The sequence below is a fragment of the Bos indicus genome, chromosome 8 (genome assembly GCF_029378745.1).
Source record: "Bos indicus isolate NIAB-ARS_2022 breed Sahiwal x Tharparkar chromosome 8, NIAB-ARS_B.indTharparkar_mat_pri_1.0, whole genome shotgun sequence".
Classification (NCBI taxonomy): domain Eukaryota; kingdom Metazoa; phylum Chordata; class Mammalia; order Artiodactyla; family Bovidae; genus Bos; species Bos indicus.
In genome coordinates this window covers 25664820-25686900 of record NC_091767.1, presented here as the reverse complement: position 1 = coordinate 25686900, position 22081 = coordinate 25664820, and the positions used below count along the sequence as shown (strand labels likewise).

Here is a 22081-nt window from a genome sequence, read left to right as displayed (position 1 = left end):
TGTATATGTACCACATCTTCTTTATCCAAATAGTACAAATGAGCTTATTTACAAAGCAGAAATAAAGTCATAGATGTTGAAAGCAAACTTATAGTTAACAAAGGCAAAACAGAAGTGGAAAAATAAATTAGGATTTGGGGATTAACATATACACATGACTATATTTAAGATAACTAATAAGGACCTACTGTATTGCACAGAGAATTCTACTTTAATACTCTGTAATAATCTATATGGGAAAAGAATCTAAAAAAAGAGTGGATATATGTATAACTGGTTCACTTTGCTGTATGCTTGAAATTAACACATTGTAAATCAACTATACTTCAATAATTTTTCCTTTTAAAAAAGCGAGATGGGCAGTAGAGGTGACCCCTGGCCAGAAGACAAATGAGATGAGAAAGACTAAAATGAGTGAACAGTATTTTATATAAATGCCTGACCAGGAACAAAAGTGACTAGAAGGGCTGATAATTAGAAGTAGAAGCAATTGTTCAATAGAATATTTTGCCTAGTTCATTTCTCTATTTCCATTTAAGATACTAGTGACATATAACATAACCCATAGCATTGTCTTCTTCACCATGCACACACACACACCCCTCATTCAACTGCTGATTAATTAAAAAGATCAAATAGCTGTGGTGACTTTTATTACATTTTTTAAAAATTGACAGTTTGTTGTAGTTACAGCATGAAAAAATTTTGGTATAAATATACTATAGCTCATTGGTTTTCTTTATGATCCTTTTTATTGTGGTAATATATATATGTGTGTGTTATATATGTATACATATATATATATATATAATCATTTTAAAGACACATAACATAGAAAACAAACTTATAGTTACCAAAGGAGAAGGAGATGGGGAGGGTTAAATAAGGAGTTTGGGTGTTAACATATATACACTACTATATTTAAAATAGATAACCAATGAGGACCTACTGTATAGCACAGGGAACTGTATTCAATATTTTATAATAACCTATAAGGGAAAAGAATCTGAAAAAATAGTGATATATGTATATATAACTGAATCATTTTGCTGTACACCTGAAACTAACACAAAATGGTAAATCAACTGTACTCCAATTAAAAAAAATACACAAAAGCAAACATAATGAAAACATTTTTTAATTAAATGAATTATAAAATATGAAAAGCACACAGACATGATGTTTTTAAAGAAATCTCCTTAACTACCATTCATTTTCTTTCAAGCTTTAAGGATAATAGAAAGGGTCCGGACTATCCTAAGTAGACGTGAATGCTTAAAGCATCATGAGCAGATGTCTGCCTACTCTTTCCTTTAAGATCTTCAGAAACAGCCCAAAACTTCCTTGTTATCATTATGAGCATTTCCCTGGACAGATGCAGGCTAAGGCTGACCTAACATTACTTAAAACCAATAGCACGAGCCAACTCTTTGCAGCTTGTAGAATCAAACTGACACTGAATTTTTTATGAGAACCTAGAGTCTTCAAGTAATTCAATGCTTTTTTTCTGGCTTTTGACCATGACAGAAGCAACACTGCCAAAAATACAAAAGAAACATTTCATAAGAAAGAATTTTTTCATAATCACATTCCAATTTTTTTTCAAACTAAGAAGTTCAGAACAATTCAATTAAATATTCCCCTTTTAGTTGCTTGTTTTGGAAAAACTTGAGGGCCTCTTATTAGTTAAGCCTCTAAGGTCACTTGTTAATCCCTGGACAGCTTCCTAGGCCTCTTCTGAGCCACTTCTTCTCCAGAGATTCACTCTGTATTTCTATTCTTTGTACTTGCTATATACAGCATTTCTTTGGGTTCTTGTTCCCTGAAACTGAGGAAGAGAAAAGATCTCCTTAGATTACCAGTTTTTCTGGCTCAACTGAATTATCAGCCCATGTGCTTTTAAGGTTTTATTGTTAATCACTGTATAGACAGAGTCTATCAATATAAGAAAGTTAAAGTTTCCATAATGTTCACATGGTTCTTGGAGTCATGGTACCTTCTTATACCATTTCTACCTGATCCAAGCAGGCTATTTTCATTCCTAAGGATGTAGTTCATCCAGTTTTTCCCATTGGATAGTCCCTGCTCTTTTTAAGAAAAGTGACAAGGCTCTCTCTGAAACAAAAAGCTAAGGATAGGGACTTCCTTGGCAGTTCAGTGGTTAAGACAGTGCACTTCCAGTGGTTGGGGGTGCAGGTGGGTTCAGTGCCTGATCGGGGAACTAGGATGCCACATGCCACATAGCACAGCCAAAAATAATTTAAAACAAACAAAAATCAAGGATCACATCAGGATAAACAGTGGGTGTAAACCCAGCAGACCATTCAAGTGGGTTACTAGGTCTCAGATTGTCCCTGGATCCTCTCAAAGTTCTTCTTATATCACATTTTCCTGTTTGTTCAAATAACCTCAAATCTCAACGCTTTGATCTTAATTAGATGTTTAAAATTGACTTCCAAAGTGGTGAGAGGAATGCTATGTGTCTTATAAACCGTTTCTTCATCACTGTCCTTAATCTTCACTAGAACTGAGATTTAAGAGATAGTGACCACAATTAGCATCCTATTAGGCTAAGGTGCCTGTAGTAGCTGATGGCATTCTTATGTTCCTTATTGAGATTTTATTACTCCACTGCAGCACTGTACTGTTCTTAAAAAATACTCTTGCAAGATTACAGTTGGTAAACCACATTTCAATATCTTTTCTAAAAACTCTCAGGGAACAATCAGAAGTGGGGGTGAGGTGGGTGGGCAGGGATTTCTGTCTTCTGAGGAAATGGTTGAAACCATTAAAAGCCTTTTTAGCACATGGAGACAAAACATTGTTCATCCCAAGAATAACTGACCATGAGAATTGTTCTCAGGACTGGGGTATATTGATGAATAGGACCAAAACCTAATTCTCCTGAAGCTTTCGTTCTAATGGAGGAAACCAGATTACAAACCAACAGACAAGTTATTTAAAGGAAATAATATCAGGTAGTGATCAGTGCTCTGCAGAGAATTAAATGATCAGTGGTGACTTCAGATTGGAAGGTTGGGGAAGTCCACTTGGGGATGGACATTTGAATGATAGGAAGAAAAGAACTGTGGTAATATCAGGGGAATAGTGAATCAGAGAGGAGGAACAGCCAGTACAGAGGCTCTAAAGGATGAAGGAACGTAGTGTGTTCAAAGAAAGAACAAAGTCAGTGTAGAGACTAGTGTGCAAGGAGAAGAGTATTAGAAGATAAGAAAAATAAAGGTGCAGTTAGACAGGAGCTAGATCATGCTGGGTGTCATAAAGTGTTATAGTTTTAGAGCCAAGAGGAACTACTGAGACTTTTAGGGAGGGGAAAATAAAGTTGTACTCAGGATTTTAAAAAATAGGTTTGGCTGCAGGATCACTCCAGAGATGGATTGCACAGAAGAGAGTGGAAGTAGACATTCCACTTCAGAAGCGATTCCAGTAGTTTCCCTGAGTACTAATGGATGCTTGCACTAAGTGGACAATGGTAGGAAGATGTAGACTATATTTTAGATGGAGAATGTCTTTTCCTAAGTTACTTGGCTTTGTCCTCACTTGGATACAATCCACTTTTATGGTCTACAGCATCATTACTATGAAATGTCTTACATGCAGCTTTCCAGCTAGAGACAAAGGCATAAGCTATAATGGTCAGATAGGACAGAGTGGTCCTGGGCAAGTTTATAACTTTGGGTGCCTCAGTTTCTGCACCTAAGTAACAAGAGGATTGAACTAAGATTTCAAAGATCCCTTCCAGCTCTAAAATTCTGTAGTTCTTAAAAAAATTTATATCTGGACTATTAGATCTAAACAATGAAGATATCTGTGTTGGTTTTGTGACTGACAGTACTGCATTGAACAGATTTATCCAGCAATAAAATAGGGTTAAATCGAAGTGCACGCACATGGACTGTAGAAGCAAAGTTCTTGTCTTTGGTGTAGACTTTGATCAGCCATCTTAACCAGTTATTCTCATCACTGAAGTTGTAAAGGTTCATGGCTTTCATAGCATCCTTCACGTGGTTATTAATGATGAATCTAAAATAAATTCCCATTTGATCCCGTGTCCATTTTTCTCATCAGGTCTTTGTATAGCATAAAGTAAGGGCACATTTGGTGCTTTATGTCATAGTGGAATAGAAACTCATGGAAGGAAAGAACATTCTGCTATAGGACTTTCTTTGTCAGAATTTTCTTTTATTTATTTATTTAGTTTAATTGGAGGTAATTGCTTTTCAATATTGTGGTGGTTTTTGCCATGCATTCACATGAGTCAGTCATGGGTGTACATGTGTTCCCCATCCTGAATCTCCCTCCCGCCTCCCTCCCCATCCCATCCCTTAGGGTCATCCCATTGCAGCAGCCCTGAGCACCCTATCTCATGCATCGAACCTGAATTGGCAATCTATTTCACATATGATAATATACAAGTTTCAATGCTATTTTCTCAAATCATCCCACCCTCGCCTTCTCCCACAGAGTCCAAAAGTCTGTTCTTTACATCTGAGTCTCTTTCGCTGTCTCACATATAGGGTCATCATTACCATCTTTCTAAATTCCAAATATATGTGTTAATATACTGTATTGGTGTTTTTCTTTCTGGCTTACTTCACTCTGTATAATAGGCTCCAGTTTCATCCACCTCATTAGAATTGATTCAAATACATTCTTTTTAATAGCTGAGTAATATTCCATTGTGTATATGTACCACAGCTTTCTTATCCATTCATCTGCCGATGGACATCTAGGTTGCTTCCATGTCCTAGCTATTGTAAGCAGTGCTGCGATGAACACTGGAGTACATTTGTCTCTTTCAATTCTGGTTTCCTCGGTGTGTATGTCCAGCAGTGGGATTGCTGGGTCATATGGCAATTCTATTTCCAGTTTTTTAAGGAATCTCCACACTGTTCTCCATAGTGAGTGTACTAGTTTGCATCTCCACCAACAGTATAAAAGGGTTCCTTTTTCTCCACACCCTCTCCAGCATTTCTTGTTTGTAGACTTTTGGATAGCAACCATCTGAGTGCTGTGAGATGGTACCTCATTGTGGTTTTGATTTGCGTTTCTCTGATAATGAGTGATGTTGAGCAGCTTTTCATGTGTTTGTTAGCCATCTGCATGTTTTCTTTGGAGAAATATCTGTTTACTTCTTTGGCCCATTTTTTGATTGGGTCATTTATTTTTCTGGAATTGAGCTGCAGGAGTTGCTTGTATATTTTTGAGATTAATTCTTTGTCAGTTGCTTCATCTGCTATTATTTTCTCCCATTCTGAAGGCTGTCTTTTCACCTTGCTTATAGTTTCCTTCATTGTGTAAAAGCTTTTAAGTTTAATTAGGTCCCATTTATTTATTTTTGCTTTTATTTCCATTACTCTGGGAGGTGGGTCATAGAGGATCCTGCTGTGATTTATGTCAGAGTGTTTTGCCTATGTTTTCCTCTAGGAGTTTTTTAGATTCTGGTCTTACATTTAGATCTTTAATCCATTTTGAGTTTATTTTTGTGTATGGTGTTAGAAAGTGTTCTAGTTTCATTCTTTTACAAGTGGTTGACCAGTTTTCCCAGCACCACTTGTTAAAGAGATTGTCTTTAATCCATTGTATATTTTTGCCTCCTTTGTCAAAGATAAGGTGTCCATTATCTCTGGGCTTTCTATTTTGTTCCATTGATCTATATTTCTGTCTTTGTTCCAATACCATACTGTCTTGATGACTGTAGCCTTGTAGCATAACCTGAAGTCAGGCAGGTTGATTCCTCCAGTTCCATTCTTCTTTCTCAAAATTGCTTTGGCTATTCGAGGTTTTTTGTATTTCCATACAAATTGTGAAATTATTTGTTCTAGTTCTCTGAAAAATACCATTGGTAGCTTAACAGGGATTGCATTGAATCTATAGAATACTTTGGATAGTATACTCATTTTCACTATATTGATTCTTCTGATCCATGGACATGATATATTTCTCCATCTATCTGTGTCATCTTTGATTTCTTTTGTCAATGTTTTATAGTTTTCTATAAATAGGTCTTTTGTTTCTTTAGGTAGATATATTCCTAAGTATTTTATTCTTTTCATTGCAATGGTGAATGGAATTGTTTCCTTAATTTCTCTGTTTTCTCACTGTTAGTGTGTAGGAATGCAAGGGATTTCTGTGTGTTAATTTTATATCCTGAAACTTTACTATATTAATTGATTAGCTCTAGTAATTTTCTGGTGGAGTCTTTAGGGTTTTCTATGTAGAGATCATGTCATCTGCAAACAGGGAGAGTTTTACTTCTTCTTTTCCAATCTGGTTCCTTTCATTTACTTTTCTTCTCTGATTCAGTTCAGTTCAGTCGCTCAGTCGTGTCCGACTCTTTGTAACCCCATGAATCACAGCACGCCAGGCCTCCCTGTCCATCACCAACTCCCGGAGTTCACTCAGACTCACGTCCATCAAGTCAGTGATGCCATCCAGCCATCTCATCCTCTGTTGTCCCTTTCTCCTCCTGCCCCCAATCCCTCCCCGCATCAGAGTCTTTTCCAATGAGTCAACTCTTCGCATGAGGTGGCCAAAGTACTAGAGTTTCAGCTTTAGCATCATTCCTTCCAAAGAAATCCCAGGGCTGATCTCCATCAGAATGGACTGGTTGGATCTCCTTGCAGTCCAAGGGACTCTCAAGAGTCTTCTCCAACACCACAGTTCAAAAGCATGGCTAAATCTTCCAAAACTATGTTGAATAGTAGTAGTGAGAGTGGGCATCCTTGTCTTGTTCTAGACTTTAGGGCAAATGGTTTCAATTTTTCACCATTGAGGATAATGTTTGCTGTGGGTTTATTGTATATGGCTTTTATTATGTTGAGGTATGTTCCTTCTGGAAGAAGGCAATGGCAACCCACTCCAGTACTCTTGCCTGGCAAATCCCATGGATGGAGGAGCCTGGTGGGCTGCAGTCCATGGGGTCGCTAGGAGTCGGACACGACTGAGCGTCTTCACTTTCACTTTTCTCTTTCATGCATTGGAGAAGGAAATGGCAACCCACTCCAGTGTTCTTGCCTGGAGAATCCCAGGGATGAGGGAGCCTGGTGGGCTGCCATCTATGGGGTCGCACAGAGTCAGACACAATTTAAGCGACTTAGCAGCAGCAGCAGTATGTTCCTTCTATTCCTGCTTTCTGGAGGTTTTTTTTTTTTTTTTTTTATCATAAATGGATGTTGAATTTTGTCAAAGGCTTTCTTTGCATCTATTGAGATAATCATATGGGTTCTATCTTTCAATTTCTTAATGTGGTGTATCACATTGGTTTGCAGATATTGAAGAATCCTTGCATCCCTGGGATAAAGCCCACTTGGTCATGATGTATGATCTTTTTAATATGTTGTTGGATTCTCTTTGCTAGAATTTTGTTAAGGATTTTTGTATCTATGTTCATCAGTTATATTGGCCTGTAGTTTTCTTTTTTTTGTGGCATCTTTGTCTGGTTTTGGTATTAGGGTGATGGTGGCCTCATAGAATGAGTTTGGAAGTTTACCTTCCTCTGCAATTTTCTGGAACAGTTTGGGTAGGTGTTAGCTCTTCTCTAAATTTTTGGTTGAATTCAGCTGTGAAGCCATCTGGTCCTGAGCTTTTGTTTGTTGGAAGATTTCTAATTACAGTTTTGATTTCTATACTTGTGATGGGTCTGTTAATTTTCCATTTCTTCCAGGTTCAGTTTTGGAAAGTTGTACTTTTCTAAAAATCTGTCCATTTCTTCCAAGCTGTCCATTTTATTGGCATATAGATGCTGATAGTAGTCTCATGATCCTTTGTATATCTGTGTTGTCTGTTGTGATTTCTCCATTTTCATTTCTAATTTTGTTGATTTGATTCTTCTCCATTTGTTTCTTGATAAGTGTGGCTAATCGTTTGTCAATTTTATTTATCTTCTCAAAGAACCAGCTTTTAGCTTTGTTGATTTTTTGCTATGGTCTCCTTTGTTTCTTTTGCAGTTATTTCTGCCCTAACTTTTATAATTTCTTTCCTTCTACTAAGCCTGGGGTGCTTCATTTCTTCTTTTTCTAGTTGCTTTAGGTGTAGAGTTAGGTTATTTATTTGATTTTTCTCCTGTTTCCTGATGTAGGCTTATATTGCTATGAACCTTCCCCTTAGCACTGCTTTTACTGTATCCCATAGGTTTTGGGGTGTTGTGTTTTCATTTTCATTCATTTCTATGCATATTTTGTTTTCTTTTTTTTTATTTCTTCTGTAATTTTTTGGTTATTCAGAAGAGTGTTGTTTAGCCTCCATACGTTTTTATTTTTACTAGTTTTTTTCCTGTAGTTGACATCTAATCTTACCACATTGTGATCAGAAACGATGCTTGAGATGATTTCAAATTTTTGAATTTACCAAGGTTATATTTATGGCCCAGGATGTGATCTATCCTGGAGAAGGTTATGTGAGCACTTGAGAAAATAGGTGAAATTCATTGTTTTAGGGTGAAATGTCCTATATATATCAATTAGGTCTAACTGGTCCATTGTGTCATTTAAAGTTTGTGTTTCCTTGCTAATTTTCTGTTTAGTTGATCTATCCATAGGTGTAAATGGGGTATTAAAGTCTCCCACTATTATTGTGTTATTGTTAATTTCCCCTTTCATACTTGTTAGCATTTGCCTTACATATTGCAGTGCTCCTATGTTGGGTGCATATATATTTATAATTGTTATATCTTCTTCTTGGATTGATCCTTTGATCATTATGTAGTGTCCTTCTTTGTCTCTTTTCACAGCCTTTATTTCAAAGTCTATTTTATCTGATATGAGTATTGCTACTCCTGCTTTCTTTTGGTCTCCATTTGCATGGAATATCTTTTTCCAGCCCTTCACTTTCAGTCTATATGTATCCCTAGGTTTGAGGTGGGTCTCTTGTAGACAGCATATATAGGGGTCTTGTTTTTGTATCCATTCAGCCAGTCTTTGTCCTTTGGTTGGGGCATTCAACCCATTTACATTTAAGGTAATTATTGATAAGTATAATCCCATTGCCATTTACTTTGTTGTTTTGGGTTTGAGTTTATAAACCCTTTCTGTGTTTCCTGTCTAGAGAAGATCCTTTAGCGTTTGTTGAAGAGCTGGTTTGGTGGTGCTGAATTCTCTGAGCTTTTGCTTGTCTCTGTAAAGCTTTTGATTTCTCCTTCATATTTGAATAAGATCCTTGCTGGATACAGTAATATGGGTTGTAGGTTTTTCTGTTTCATCACTAAGTATGTCCTGCCTTTCCCTTCTGGCTTGAAGAATTTCTATTGAAAGATCAGCTGTTATCCTTATGGGAATCCCCTTGTGAGTTATTTGTTGTTTTTCCTTTGCTGCTTTTAATATTTGTTGTTTGTGTTTGATCTTTGTTAATTTGATTAATATGTGTCTTGGGGTGTTTTACCTTGGGTTTATCCTGTTTGAGATTCTCTGGGTTTCTTGGACTTGGGTGGCTATTTCCTTCACCACTTTAGGGAAGTTTTCAACTATTATCTCCTCAAGTATTTTTTCATGGCCTTTCTTTTTGTCTTCTTCTTCTGGGACTCCTATGATTTGAATGTTGGAGCGTTTAACATTGTTCCAGAGGTCTCTGAGGTTGTCCTCATTTCTTTTAATTCTTTTTTTCTTTTTTCCTCTCTGCTTCATTTATTTCCACCATTCTATCTTCCACCTCACTTATCCTATCTTCTGCTTCAGTTATTCTACTGTTGGTTCCTCTCCAGAGTGTTTTTTATCTCATTTATTGCATTATTCATTATTGATTGACTCTTTTTTATTTCTTCTAGGTCCTTGTTAAATTTTTCTTGCATCTTGTCAATCCTTGTCTCCAGACTATTTATCTGTAACTCTATTTTGTTTTCAAGATTTTGGATCATTTTTACTGTCATTATTCTCAATTCTTTTTCAGGTAGAGTCCCTATCTCCTCCTCTTTTGTTTGGTTTGGTAGGCTTTTATCATGTTCCTTTACACGCTGAATATTTATCTGCCTTTTTAATTATCTTGTTTAGGTTGCTGTGTTTGGGGTGGCCTTTCTATATGCTGGAAGTTTGTGGTTCCTCTTTATTATGGAGGTTCCTCCATGTGGGTGGGGTTGGACAAGTGGCTTGTCGAGGTTTCCTGGTTAAGGAAGCTTGCATCAGTGTTCTGGTGGGTGGAGCTGGATCTCTTCTCTCTGGAGTGCAATGAAGTGTCCAGTAGTGAGTTTTGAGGTGTCTATGGGTTTGGTGTGACTTTTGGCCGCCTGTATTTTTGTGCTCAGAGTTTATGTTCCTGCGTTTTTGGAGAGTTAGCTTGGTATGTCTTGCTCTGAAACTTGTTGGCTCTTGGGTGAAGCTTGATTTCAGTGTAGGTATGGAGGCTTTTGGATGAGCTGTTGTCGATTAATGTTCCCTGGAGTCAGGAGTTTTCTGGTGTTCTCAAGTTTGGGATTTAAGCCTCCTGCCTCTGGCTTTCAGTCTTATTCTTACAGTAGCTTCAAGACTTCTCCATCCATATAGCACCGATGATAAAACATCTAGGTTAATGGTGTAAAGATTCTCCACAGTGAGGGATACCCAAAGAGGTTCACAGAGTTACATTGAGAAGAGAAGAGGGAGGAGGAAGATAGAGGTGACCAGGAGGAGAAAAGGGGGAATCAAAAGGGGAGAGAGCAATCTAGCCAGTAATCAATTCCCTATTTGCTCTCCTCAGTCTGGAACACTCAGAGAGGTTCACAGAGCTCCATAGAGAAGAGAAGAGGGAAGAAGGAGATAGAGGTGACCAGGGGGAAAGGGGTGGGGGGGAAGGAGAGAGACCAATCTAGCCAATGATTAGTTCCCTATGTGTTCTCCACAGCCTGGAACACCCAAAGAGATTCAGAGTTAAGCAGAGAAGAGAAGGGGGAGGGAGGAGATAGAGGTGACCCATTTATTATCTCATGGATCTGGAGGTTAGAAGTCCAGATGGGCTCAACTCATTTCTCAGCTCAATCCAAAATGTCCAAAGTCCTCCATCTTCTAATAGGTTGCAGGGCACTCTCTTTGGGCTGTTTTTAAATATCAAGTCCATGTTCAAAAGACAAAGATTCAATTTCCAATTGCAGCCAAGGTGGAGTAACAGGGCTTGGATTATCTTCTCACCACCAACCTGATGGCATCTTCCTCTCTCAGTCCTCCACACAGGAAAGGCCCAGAATTTTCTTTCATGAAAAAACTTAATCTGTTTATTAGTTATCAAATTGTAATTTTCTGAAAAACAAGGCTGAATTGTGTCTAAATACTGAATTATGATTTGCAGGTTTTGCCACTGAAAGAAACAGAGAATCGGTTCACTTAGGTGATATAAAGGTAGAAAATCAGGTTTGAGAGGGAGAATTACAGAGAGTTTACTTTAAGACAAGGATAATTGGAAACCATTGGAGACTCAAATGGAGTTTTCAAGTATAAAGTTAGAGAAGTAGTATTGGAGCCGCTTGAGAGGGCTGAACTGGAGTTTAAAAATGGGAGTCATCAGTCCATAGGTAGAAGTTTTAACTCCAGGAGTGAAGATATTGTCCATTCACTCATTCCAAATGAGGGATACATTTAAGTTCCTTTTTTTTTTTTATTGGAGTGTAATTGCTTTAAATGTTGTGTTAGATCTTGCTGTAGAATGAAGTGAATCAGTTACATGTATACATTTATCCCCTCCCTCTTGAGCCTCTCTCTCACCACCCTGCCATGTCCTACCCTTATAGGTCATCATAGAGCACCAAGCTGAGCAACCTGTGTTGTACAGCAGGTTCCCACTAGCTGTCTATTTTACACATGCTAGTCTGTATATGTCAATACTATTCTCTTAGTTCCTTCCAATCTCTTCTTCCCTCTGTGTCTGCATGTCCATTCTCTACATCTGCATCAGTAAATCAGAAAGAGAAAAACAAATATCATATATTAATGTATATATATGGAATCTAGAAAAAATGGTACAAATTTACCTATTTGCAGAGCAAGAATAGAGGCCAGAATTTTTTTTTTTCTTTTTTAATTTCTGGGACAACATTCAAACCCATGAAATACCCTCTGGAGTCTAGACAAATGCTGTAGTAAATAACAAGAACTTTGGGCGTCAGTCAGTGAGCCTGTGTCAGCTGGACTATTTTCCAGCCAAGAGGCACATCTAAGATAGGAAAGAGAATCACTTTCTCATAATCAAGTCCTTATTTAATACCAGAAAATAAAAAACCATGCTATGTGTCAAGGCCATTTGTTTGTTCACTTATTCATTCTCTGGTTTAATTGTTCATTTATTTAGCCAACATTTATTGAGCACCCAACTCTTATTCTGTATTAGGGATGTTAAGAGTCTGTATTATCAATAAAAAGACAGGGTACTTTCCTTGGGGAAGTCCAGCATCTATTAGGAAAGACAGATACGTAAACACATAATAAATTAGTGTGTGGGTAAACACTATTTGTGTGGAGGCAGATACAACATGCTAAGAGGTCATGGAAGGACCATGCCTGGTTCTCTTACTGCTGTACATCCAGTACCTAAGATGAAGTGTAAGCACTGTGTTTCTGAAACTGTGTGCAGGGAACATAGCAAGTCTCTAGAGCTTCAGAGTGATGTTTTAAATACTCAAGGGAAACATAGCAATACTTGACATCTGATGGACACTGTACAAACTACCAGATCAAGTTTTGTTTGTTTGTTTGTTTTCTATGTCTTATCTTTGGAAAGTTGGCATTTGCTTTGATAAAAAGCAAGTACTTTGAGAAAATCAACAAAGGACAGAAAATTAAGGTGGCATTTTCCAATCTCATTTCAGACTTGAAAATATAGTGCCTAACAGCTGAATACATCCCATCAGTAAGAAAACGTGGTTACTTATGATTGAAATAAAATTTTTTTGTAAAAATTACGTGTATTATTTTTCCAATGACCACCAAGTTATTAGGACACAGATATTTATTAAGTTGCTTGGACTTAATTAATTAATAAATAGAACCAAAGGGTATTCCTTTTGACCTAGAGGTACCATAGACTTTAAAAGGACTGTGAATAGATGAGGTTTGGCAACCTTTATCACACAGTAGACATTTAATGCACATGGCAAATCAATGAATGAATGACATCCTAAATAGGGTTATACTTGAGCTCAATCTTTCAAGATGATTGTCTCCAATGAGAAAGTGTTATGAAAAATGAGAATGGAATTTATTCAGCACTTTCTTCCGTGACCTACTATGTACCAGACAGTTTTTCCTAAGTGCTGGGGTATTCTAGTGACAGAAAAAGATAAGGCTCCCGTTCTCACGAAGCTTATACTTTAGTGGGAGAAGGCATATGGTTAACAAGTAAATAGAAGTGTAACAGTTTCAGATAGTGAAAGACTATGAAGAAAATAAAGCAGGGTAATGAGATAGTGATGGTGGGGAGATGACTTTTACGAGGCTGTCAGGAAATTCCCTCTGAGGTGATATTGGGGCCCAGGTGTACATGTGAAGGGTGAGACATGATGTAGCTCAGCTTAGTTTAAGCTCTGCCAGGTCCTTTTATGAGGTGCAGTACAAGGTACATTGTGGGGAAACAGATCCTTATCTATGCTGAAGAATCTGAACTTACCCCCAAATGTCATTTTGTGAGGGGCATTTCTGGCCTCTTACCAGAGCCTATGGGCATTGCTTGGGAGAGGAGCAGAAGGCTGACAGAAAGCTGGTTGCTCTGACTACCCCACAGTGCACATGCCTCTTCTCCCAGGCCCAGAGCCAGTCAGCCCCTGACTAAAATATATGAAGGGCAGTAGAGGAATTTCTTAAGCTCAAGTTGAAGTGTCTTAAGTAGGAAAGCAATTCTGACCTCGGCCTCCTGGGTAGCTAACTACTCAACTCTGTCGAGCAGTGGACCCAGAAAATGGACTTCTTGTCGGATCCATCCATGATTTCCTCCCTACTGACCCACCCAGCTGAAAGCAGAAATTGTCCTGAGTGTAATCTTCACTGAGAAGGAAAGTGCTCACGTTTTAAGGTCTGGTAGGACATATCTTTTCCAAGTTACTTTATTAGGACTTCATTTATTCTTTAATATGCATCAATTCACATAACAAACTTGGGGCCAGGCTCTCCTGCTTTTTAGATTCCACATGCATTTGTATCTGAGCAGACTCTAAGAGGCCATCAGGATGTATGGAGAAGTGCATGGGGTAGTGATTCAGAGTGATTAAAAATTCAGACACCCTCTTCTTTTTCAATCCTGCATACATGGAGAACTAAAAACATCCAAGTAGAGCAGAAAGAACATGGGCTTTTCTGAGTCTTGCCACTTTGTAATAATGTGCTTTTAAACAAAATTCATTAACCTCTTTCAATCTCAGCTTTCCTACCTTTACAAATATCCTCCTTGTATATGTACAAAGGATGTTAATTTGATGTTTGTGGTAGTTTAAAAATTGGAAACAAATGGGCCAGGGCTGATTAAATAAATACATTGTAGTATATCCATACCATGGAGCTCTATACAATCATTAAAAAGAGTAGGGTAGGTCTCTTGAGGAAATCAAAACTGAAAAAGACACATGTACCCCAATGTTCACTGCAGCACTATGTACAATAGCTAGAGCATGGAAGCAACCTAGATGTCCATTGACAGATGAATGAGTAAAGAAGTTGTGGTACATTTATACAATGGAATCCTGCTGCTGCTGCTGCTGCTAAATCGCTTCAGTCGTGTCCAACTCTGTGCGACCCCAGAGATGGCAGCCCACCAGGCTTCCCCGTCCCTGGGATTCTCCAGGCAAGAACACTGGAGTGGGTTGCCATGTCCTTCCCCAATGCATGAAAGTGAAAATTGAAGGTGAAGTCGCTCAGTCGCGTTCAACTCCTAGCGACCCCATGGACTGCAGCCTAACAGGCTCCTCTGTCCATGGGATTTTCCAGGCAAGAGTACTGGAGTGGGGCACCATTGCCTTCTCCAATAATGGAATCCTACTCAGCCATAAAACGGAACACATTTGAATCTGTTCTAATGAGGTGGACAAACTGGAACCCATTATACAGAGTGAAGTAAGTCAGAAAGAGAAATATAAATATCATATACTGATACATATATATGGAATCTGAACAGATGGCACTGATGAATTTATATTCAGGGCAGCAGTGGAGAAACAGACATAGTGGAAGGAGGGGAGGGAGAAGAGGAGATGTATGGTAGAGTAACATAGAAATTTAAATACCATGTGTAAAGAAGATAGCCATAGGAATTTGCTGTATGACTCAGAGAACTCAAACGGGGACTGGCTGAAGAGTGGGGTGGGGAGGGAGATGGGAGGGAGGTCTGGGAGGAAGGAGACATGGATGTACCTATGGCTGATCCTTGTTGATGTATGACAGAACACCACAAAATTCTGTAAAGCAATTATCCTTTAATTAAAAATTAAAAAAAAAAAAAAAGAATAGAGTAGATCTCTAGGTAATAACCTAAGGTTCTTCCAGGATACAGTAAATGTGAAATAAAGCAAGCTGTGGAGTAATATATTTAACATTATCTCAATCCGTTAAAAAAAAATCCTAAAACAGAAATGTACCTGGCGTGTCATAAATTTTGAAGGATACTCATCAAACTGATCACAGTGATTATTTGTGTATATAATTCAGAGAGAGAGAGAATTTGAGTGATTTAAGGGGGACTTTCTTTTTTTATTCTATATACTTTTGTAGAGTTTTAGGTTTTTTACAGTGAACATGTATTCTATGATTGGTATAAATGTCAAACTATCTCCAAAAATGAGGTTGGGATAAAATATTTTAAGCCACTGAATATATATTTATTTTTGAAATGCTAAAAAAAAATAATCTCACAGAAGGTTTACATGAGAAAATAGCTAAAATCAGGAATGCCTAACTCAATAATGTCGGGTCTGCCCTCCCTTAATCTTTTTTTTTAAATCAACTTCCCCTTTTCTGTGGCAAATTACCCTTTCCAGGAGAATATATTATTTTAAAAAATGAAAATTTGATCACTTTAAATTTCTGAAAGTCAGCCTTATTCTTTGGTATCATGAGGGAACGTCTCCTGGTTATTTTGCTAAATAACAGGTTCCAGGTCTTTTACAACAAAAACATCAGACCTCATCTCTGGCAGAACTGTAGAATTATAATGCCCTTTCTTTTGGAGAAACTATAGAAAACCAGACTTTCTATTCTCTGCCCAGTCCTTAGGCTGGACAGTTAGGTCTCTGGCAGCAATAAAGCTTGGTTTTTCTTTGGCCAGACAAATACTTGGTTGGAATTGCTGTATATTCTCAGAAACATCTCCCAGGGGATCAATCAATATCACCCATAACAAGTTTGGCTTGCCACAAAGCTAGAACAAATGTGCATGTGACTTAACTATTTGTAGAGCTCTGTGGTTCTTGTGTGTGTTTTCCCTTTTAACATTGACAAGCATTGCCTCTGCTGAAACAAAAGGATATTCTCTAGGGAACACATTTTCAAAAACATCCAAATTCCCCTGACTTGGGCCACAGTTCTTTCTGTTTATGCTGAAATTAGATAACAAAGGAAAACAACTTTTTAAGAAGTAAGAAATGATCAATGACTTTTACTGTTTCTCTGAGGACAGAGGTTCTCTCCAACCTATGCAAGGTGAGCTTTAGCCATCTTGCAAATGAATTCATCTCTAAATACAAGTGTATAGCATGCCACGGGGAGAACTGAAGATGGATTTTGGTACAAGATACCATTTCTTTCTCAATAGTGATGCACTGAGTATTCAGAATAATGGTTAAAAATATTTGCAGCAATTACTATGGGAAGGAAAATTTTTTCATGTTTTATGACTAACTGTTTTATCATTTGTGTCATAAAGAAATAAACATTTTTTTTATGATTCACAGATTCCTTCCTTTGGTGAATCTGGTGGATATAGTTCTCTCTGCCGTGCTCTTTGTCAGGCAGCCAGCCAAGTTTTTTGGTTTTTCCTCCCCAGCAGTTTGGGCCTTTCTGCTTTCCTTCTCCCCTAGGCCTTCTCCTGAGTGCTGTACACATTTGTTTTATTTTTTTTAAAATGCTTTCCTAACATGTCTTTATTGGACCCCTCCTAAGTCTTTCTATTTTTCTTTTCTCCTTAATGTGTTCTTGACTTCTTATCCTTTCCCTTGACTAGTTTTTCTTTTTCAATTTATTTTTTATTTTATATTGGAACATAGTTGATTTACAACGTTATGTTAGTTTCAGGTGTACAGCTAAGTATGGAGGTTCCTTAAAAAAATAAAAATATTAATAGAACCTACCATATGATCCAAAAACCACTCCTGAACATATATACAGAGAAAACCATAATGGAAAAAAATGCATGCACCCCTACTCTTAGAAAACTAGGGATAGAAGTGAACTTATTCAACTTGATAAAGACTTCTTGTTGTTTACTTGCCAAGTCGTATCTGACCGTGCAGCCCCATGGACTATAGCCCATCCAGTTCCTCTGTCCATGGGATTTTCTAGGCAAGAATACTGGAGTGGGTTGCCATTTCCTTCTCCAGGGATCTTCCTGACCCACAGATCAAACCCAAGTCTCCTGTATTGGCAGGTAGATTCTTTACTGCTCTCCCACCAGGAAAGCCCCTTAATAAAGAGTTATTCAGTCCCTGTCCCAGTCTCTGTGACCCCATAAACTGCAGCAAGCTAGGCTTCCCTGTCCATCACCATGTCCCAGAGCTTGCTCAAACTCATGTTCAATGAGTAAGTGATGCCATCCAACCATCTCATCCTCTGTCAGCCCCTTCTCCTCCTACCTTCAATCTTTTCCAACATCAGGATCTTTTCCAATGAGTCAGCTCTTCGCATCAGGTGGCCAAAGTATTGGAACTTCAGCTTCAGTCCTTCCAACGTATATTCAGGATTAATTTCCTTTAGGATTGACGGATTTGATCTCCTTGCTGTCTGAGGGACTCTCAAGAGTCATCTCCAACACCACAGTTTGAAAGCATCAATTCTTTGGCTCTCAGCCTTCTTTATGGTCCGACTCTCACATCCTACATGACTGCTGGAAAAATCATAGCTTTGACTAGACAGACCTTTGTCAGCAAAGTAATGTCTCTGCCTTTTAATACATTGTCTAGGTTTGTCATAACTTTTCTTCCAAGGAGCAAGTCTCTTTTAATTTCATGGCTGTAGTCATTTTCCACAGTGATTTTGGATCCCAAGAAAATAAAATCCATCACTGATTCCTTGTTTCCCCATCTATTTGCCATAAAGTGATGGGACCAGATGCCATGATCTTAGTTTCCTGAATGTTGATTTTTAAGCCAGCTTTTTCACTCTGCTCTTTCACCTTCATCAAGAAGATCTTTAGGTCCTCTTCACTTTCTGCCATTAGAGTGGTGTCATCTGCATATCTGAGGTGATTGATATTTCTCCCGGCAATCTTGATTCCAGCTTGTGCTTCATCCTGCCTGGCATTTCTCATGATGTACTCTGCATATAAGTTAAATAAGCAGGGTGACAATATATAGCCTTGACCTACTCTTTTCCCAATTTTGAACCTGTCCATTGTCCCATGTCTGGTTCTAACTGTTGCCTCTTTACCTGCATACCGGTTTCTCATGAGGCAGGAAAGGTGGTCTGGTATTCCCATTTCTTTAAGAATTTCCCACAATTTGTTGTGATCCATACAGTCAAAGGTTTTAGCATACTCAGTGAAGCAATAGATGTTTTTCTGGAATTCTCTTGCTTTTTCTATGATCCAACAGATGTTGGCAAAATTTGATCTTTGGTTCCCTGCCTTTTCTAAATCCAACTTATATACCTGGAATTTCTCAGTTCACATACTGTTGAAGCCTAGCTTGAAGGATATTGAGCATTACCTTGCAGGCATGTGAGATGAGTGCAGTTGTACTGTAGTTTGAACTTTCTTTGGTGTCACCTTTCTTTGGGATTGGAATGAAAACTGACCTTTTCCAGTCTTGTGGCCATTGTAATGATAAAGAGTAACTACAAAGTAAATTACAGCTAACATACCTATAGGTTTCACTTAGGGCAATAAGGAAACAGAACAATTCATGAGCAGATTAAAAATGTGTACCATAGAACTGTAATTCTAGAAGATATAGAATATTTTTTAATGGGAGAGAGACTATTGTGAGATTATGAAATCTGGTTTATTTTCACGGGCTATACTGATGGCTACAAAACCCCTCAAAATTATATAGATCAACAAAGTTATCTCCAGTGTCACTTTCCAATCCCTTAAAGATGTTTTCTGGGATCGCCTGTGATAAGATTTACAAATGGTAATTTGTCTTTACACATTTAACTGTTTTGTGTTTATAAAATAATGCTGCAATAAAATTCGTGTTTTAGTAGCCAAAATAAAAAAAGACACATGCACCCCAGTGTTCATTGCAGCACATTTACAATTGCCTCAGGCTTTTATGCTGCAGGAGTCCTGTGAGATAAGCACTACTCTGGGGAGAGAAAACAGACTCAGGCTCTGCTCCTCATTCCCTTTGTGGTTGGGCCAGCTCTTCAATTCCTCATCATCTCAGTTTCCTCAAGCAGGAAGTAGAAGCAAGAGTAATAGTCACTTTAGGGTCTTCCTTTCCAGGAATCAGTGTGATCATGTAAATACAAGGGATATAGTCAAGAAATTTTAGTTCTTTCTTCCACCTTACTTTGACAAAGATAAGTAGGTGATGGTCTTAAAGAAGAAAGAGTCCTAGTGAAACAGCTGCTTACAGCGTCGCAAGAACATTTAGAGCTTTGTTGCAGAGCAGCTGAATTCTCCCGCTGAGGACACTTGCCCTCTTGTCCATAACTCACGTTGGTATGAAGAGCTCCAAATTTGGGGGAAATATACAAAGGGACATATGTTGAGATGACTGACTTCTGCTCCTTGGCATCCTTCTGGTATACTTAAAAGACCACGGAAGATTTTTTTTTCCCCCCACTATGTTGATCATAGTTTTTTCTCCATCATCCCATGGAGACTGTCAGACACAGTGTTGGCAATACTTGTAAATGGCCTTTGAGGGGTAGGAGCTGGCTTTTCTGACCTGAAGAATTGCACAAGTTCCAGTTCATGCATGTAATGCTGCCTGATAAGAAATCAAAGGGCCTCATATAATTGCTATGCTCTTTTCATGTGGATCCATAGATGGTGTGACACAGCTGCTTTCCTAAGACTGTTATTATGAACAGAAGGCCTACTTGGGCAACCCAGAGTTTTTTTACTTCAGTATTGTCATGATCAATAGCCATATTGAAACTTTCTGAGAAAAAGTTCAGCTGAATCTTTTGGAAGATGGGTATATCATTATTAATGGCACAGTACTGGCTTGATAGACTTTTGAGGAAAGAAAATCCTTCATCAGTCAACTGATGAAGAGGTTTGAAGGCTGAGTCTATCATTTTCTGTAGTGTCAGGACTTGTTAGATAAGCAGAGAATAGCTGCTGTGAGCACCATTTTCCAGAAAGCCCCCAAACCTTGGGCAAACATCTTTAACATCTATGTGACACAATCTTCCTTACTGAAAGTGACTAAAACATTGATCATACACCTCAAGAGGGTCCTGGCAAAATCATAGATTTATAGGATGGTAGAATTAGGAAGAAACTCATATACTTTGGGCATCTGACATGTGCCAGGCATGGTGCTCATGACTTTCCATTCCATAATTCTTTTAATTCTCACAACTACCTTGAAAAGTAAACATTCTGATTTTACAGATAAATTAGTTTGACTGTTTAAAGAGATGAAGTACTTTATCTAGGTCACACTAGGAGTGCGGCTGTGTGTTTTGAATAATGCCAAAGCCTATCATACAAGAGAGTATACAGATGATCTAGACTAACTCATTTAGCAAATAACAAAACCAAAATACAAAGAGTTTAAAAGCTCAAACATTTTTCCAACATGCTTTTTCTTTTAAGAAAACACATACTCAACAAAGTTTACTATAGCAATTATCATCCTTTAAGGCTAGAAGTGTATGAACTGCTAAGAATTTTCAATGTGCAAATTCAATACAGCAGAAAAGGCAAACCCAAAAATGCTTGTTGAAAACATACCAAATTCCCTCCCCTTTGAGCTTCTCTGCCTGTCAAGAGGATATTAATTTATTGAGCCAATACTCCTTAAAACCTACTTTCCCAAGTCCCAGTTTCTGAATTGCATAAGATGTATGTTGGCCCCTGGTGACCCAGATAGAAGCTTGAAGCGGGAATTTGACAGTGACTTAAGAAAGAAATTACTACTGCAGCTCATCCATTGGCAGAGTGCCCCATGGAATGAAACGAAACAAGCTGCCATGCATAGATTGCTAAGCCTGCAAGTACTTGTCTACGCTCAGCCTGGTTTTCATGAGACTAGATATGGTAAGCAGCAGCAAGTCTTCCTATTAATACCAAGTTGGGCTGAAACTCAAGCAGTATAGATTCTTACGTGCTTTTTCCTCCCAGAGATCACTCAGAGACCTTTGTGCTGAGTCCAGTGAACTAGGGTCTTATTTCATTAGTTTTTTCTCTTATGTATGCCATTGTCCTAGGAATCTCCTTCATATGCCTTTCTTTGCATTTTAACCATTTTCCTCCTTTTCAAAGGAAATTGTGAAATTTAGGAAGGTTATCTTTCAGGTCCAGCTATATTTTCCTTTATCATCTTGCTGTGAAGAGAAGGCTGCACATGGTTCTTAGAGTCTGTCTGCTTTGGGTTTCAGATCCAGTTGAGAGTTTTGAGTGAAATATGATCATCACAGAAAGAAGAGTGAAGAGGCATTCTTTAGATTTCTTTTCCTTTGGATCTCAGGGGGCAAATATGCTTCAGAACTCATTTAGCACCAATATCCCAGCCTCCTTTTCCCAAGCTATCTTTCATTACAAAACCTTCTTCCCTCCCAAAACAGCAGTTTTAAAATGATGTATCACTACATTTCACAGAGGGTAATTTGTAACTTTTTAATTTTTATTTTTCCTTCTTTAATATATTGCTGGGAGTTTTTGTTTTGTTTTGTTTTGCTTTGAATTGTTAATGAAGTAATTCAGATCTCTCAATCCTTTATAGGGTTATAGTTGGTAAAACAATTTTCTAATGAATTTCAATGACACCACCTTGACATCTTTCCTGGGAGAT

The 22081-nt window shown here is 38.0% G+C and overlaps 1 protein-coding gene across 4 annotated transcripts in view; it reads left to right on the top strand.

Moving 5' to 3' along the window:
* The window catches only part of ADAMTSL1 (ADAMTS like 1), a 1120558-nt gene that overhangs the window by 706062 nt on the left and 392415 nt on the right, over positions 1 to 22081 (top strand). The window lies entirely within an intron of this gene.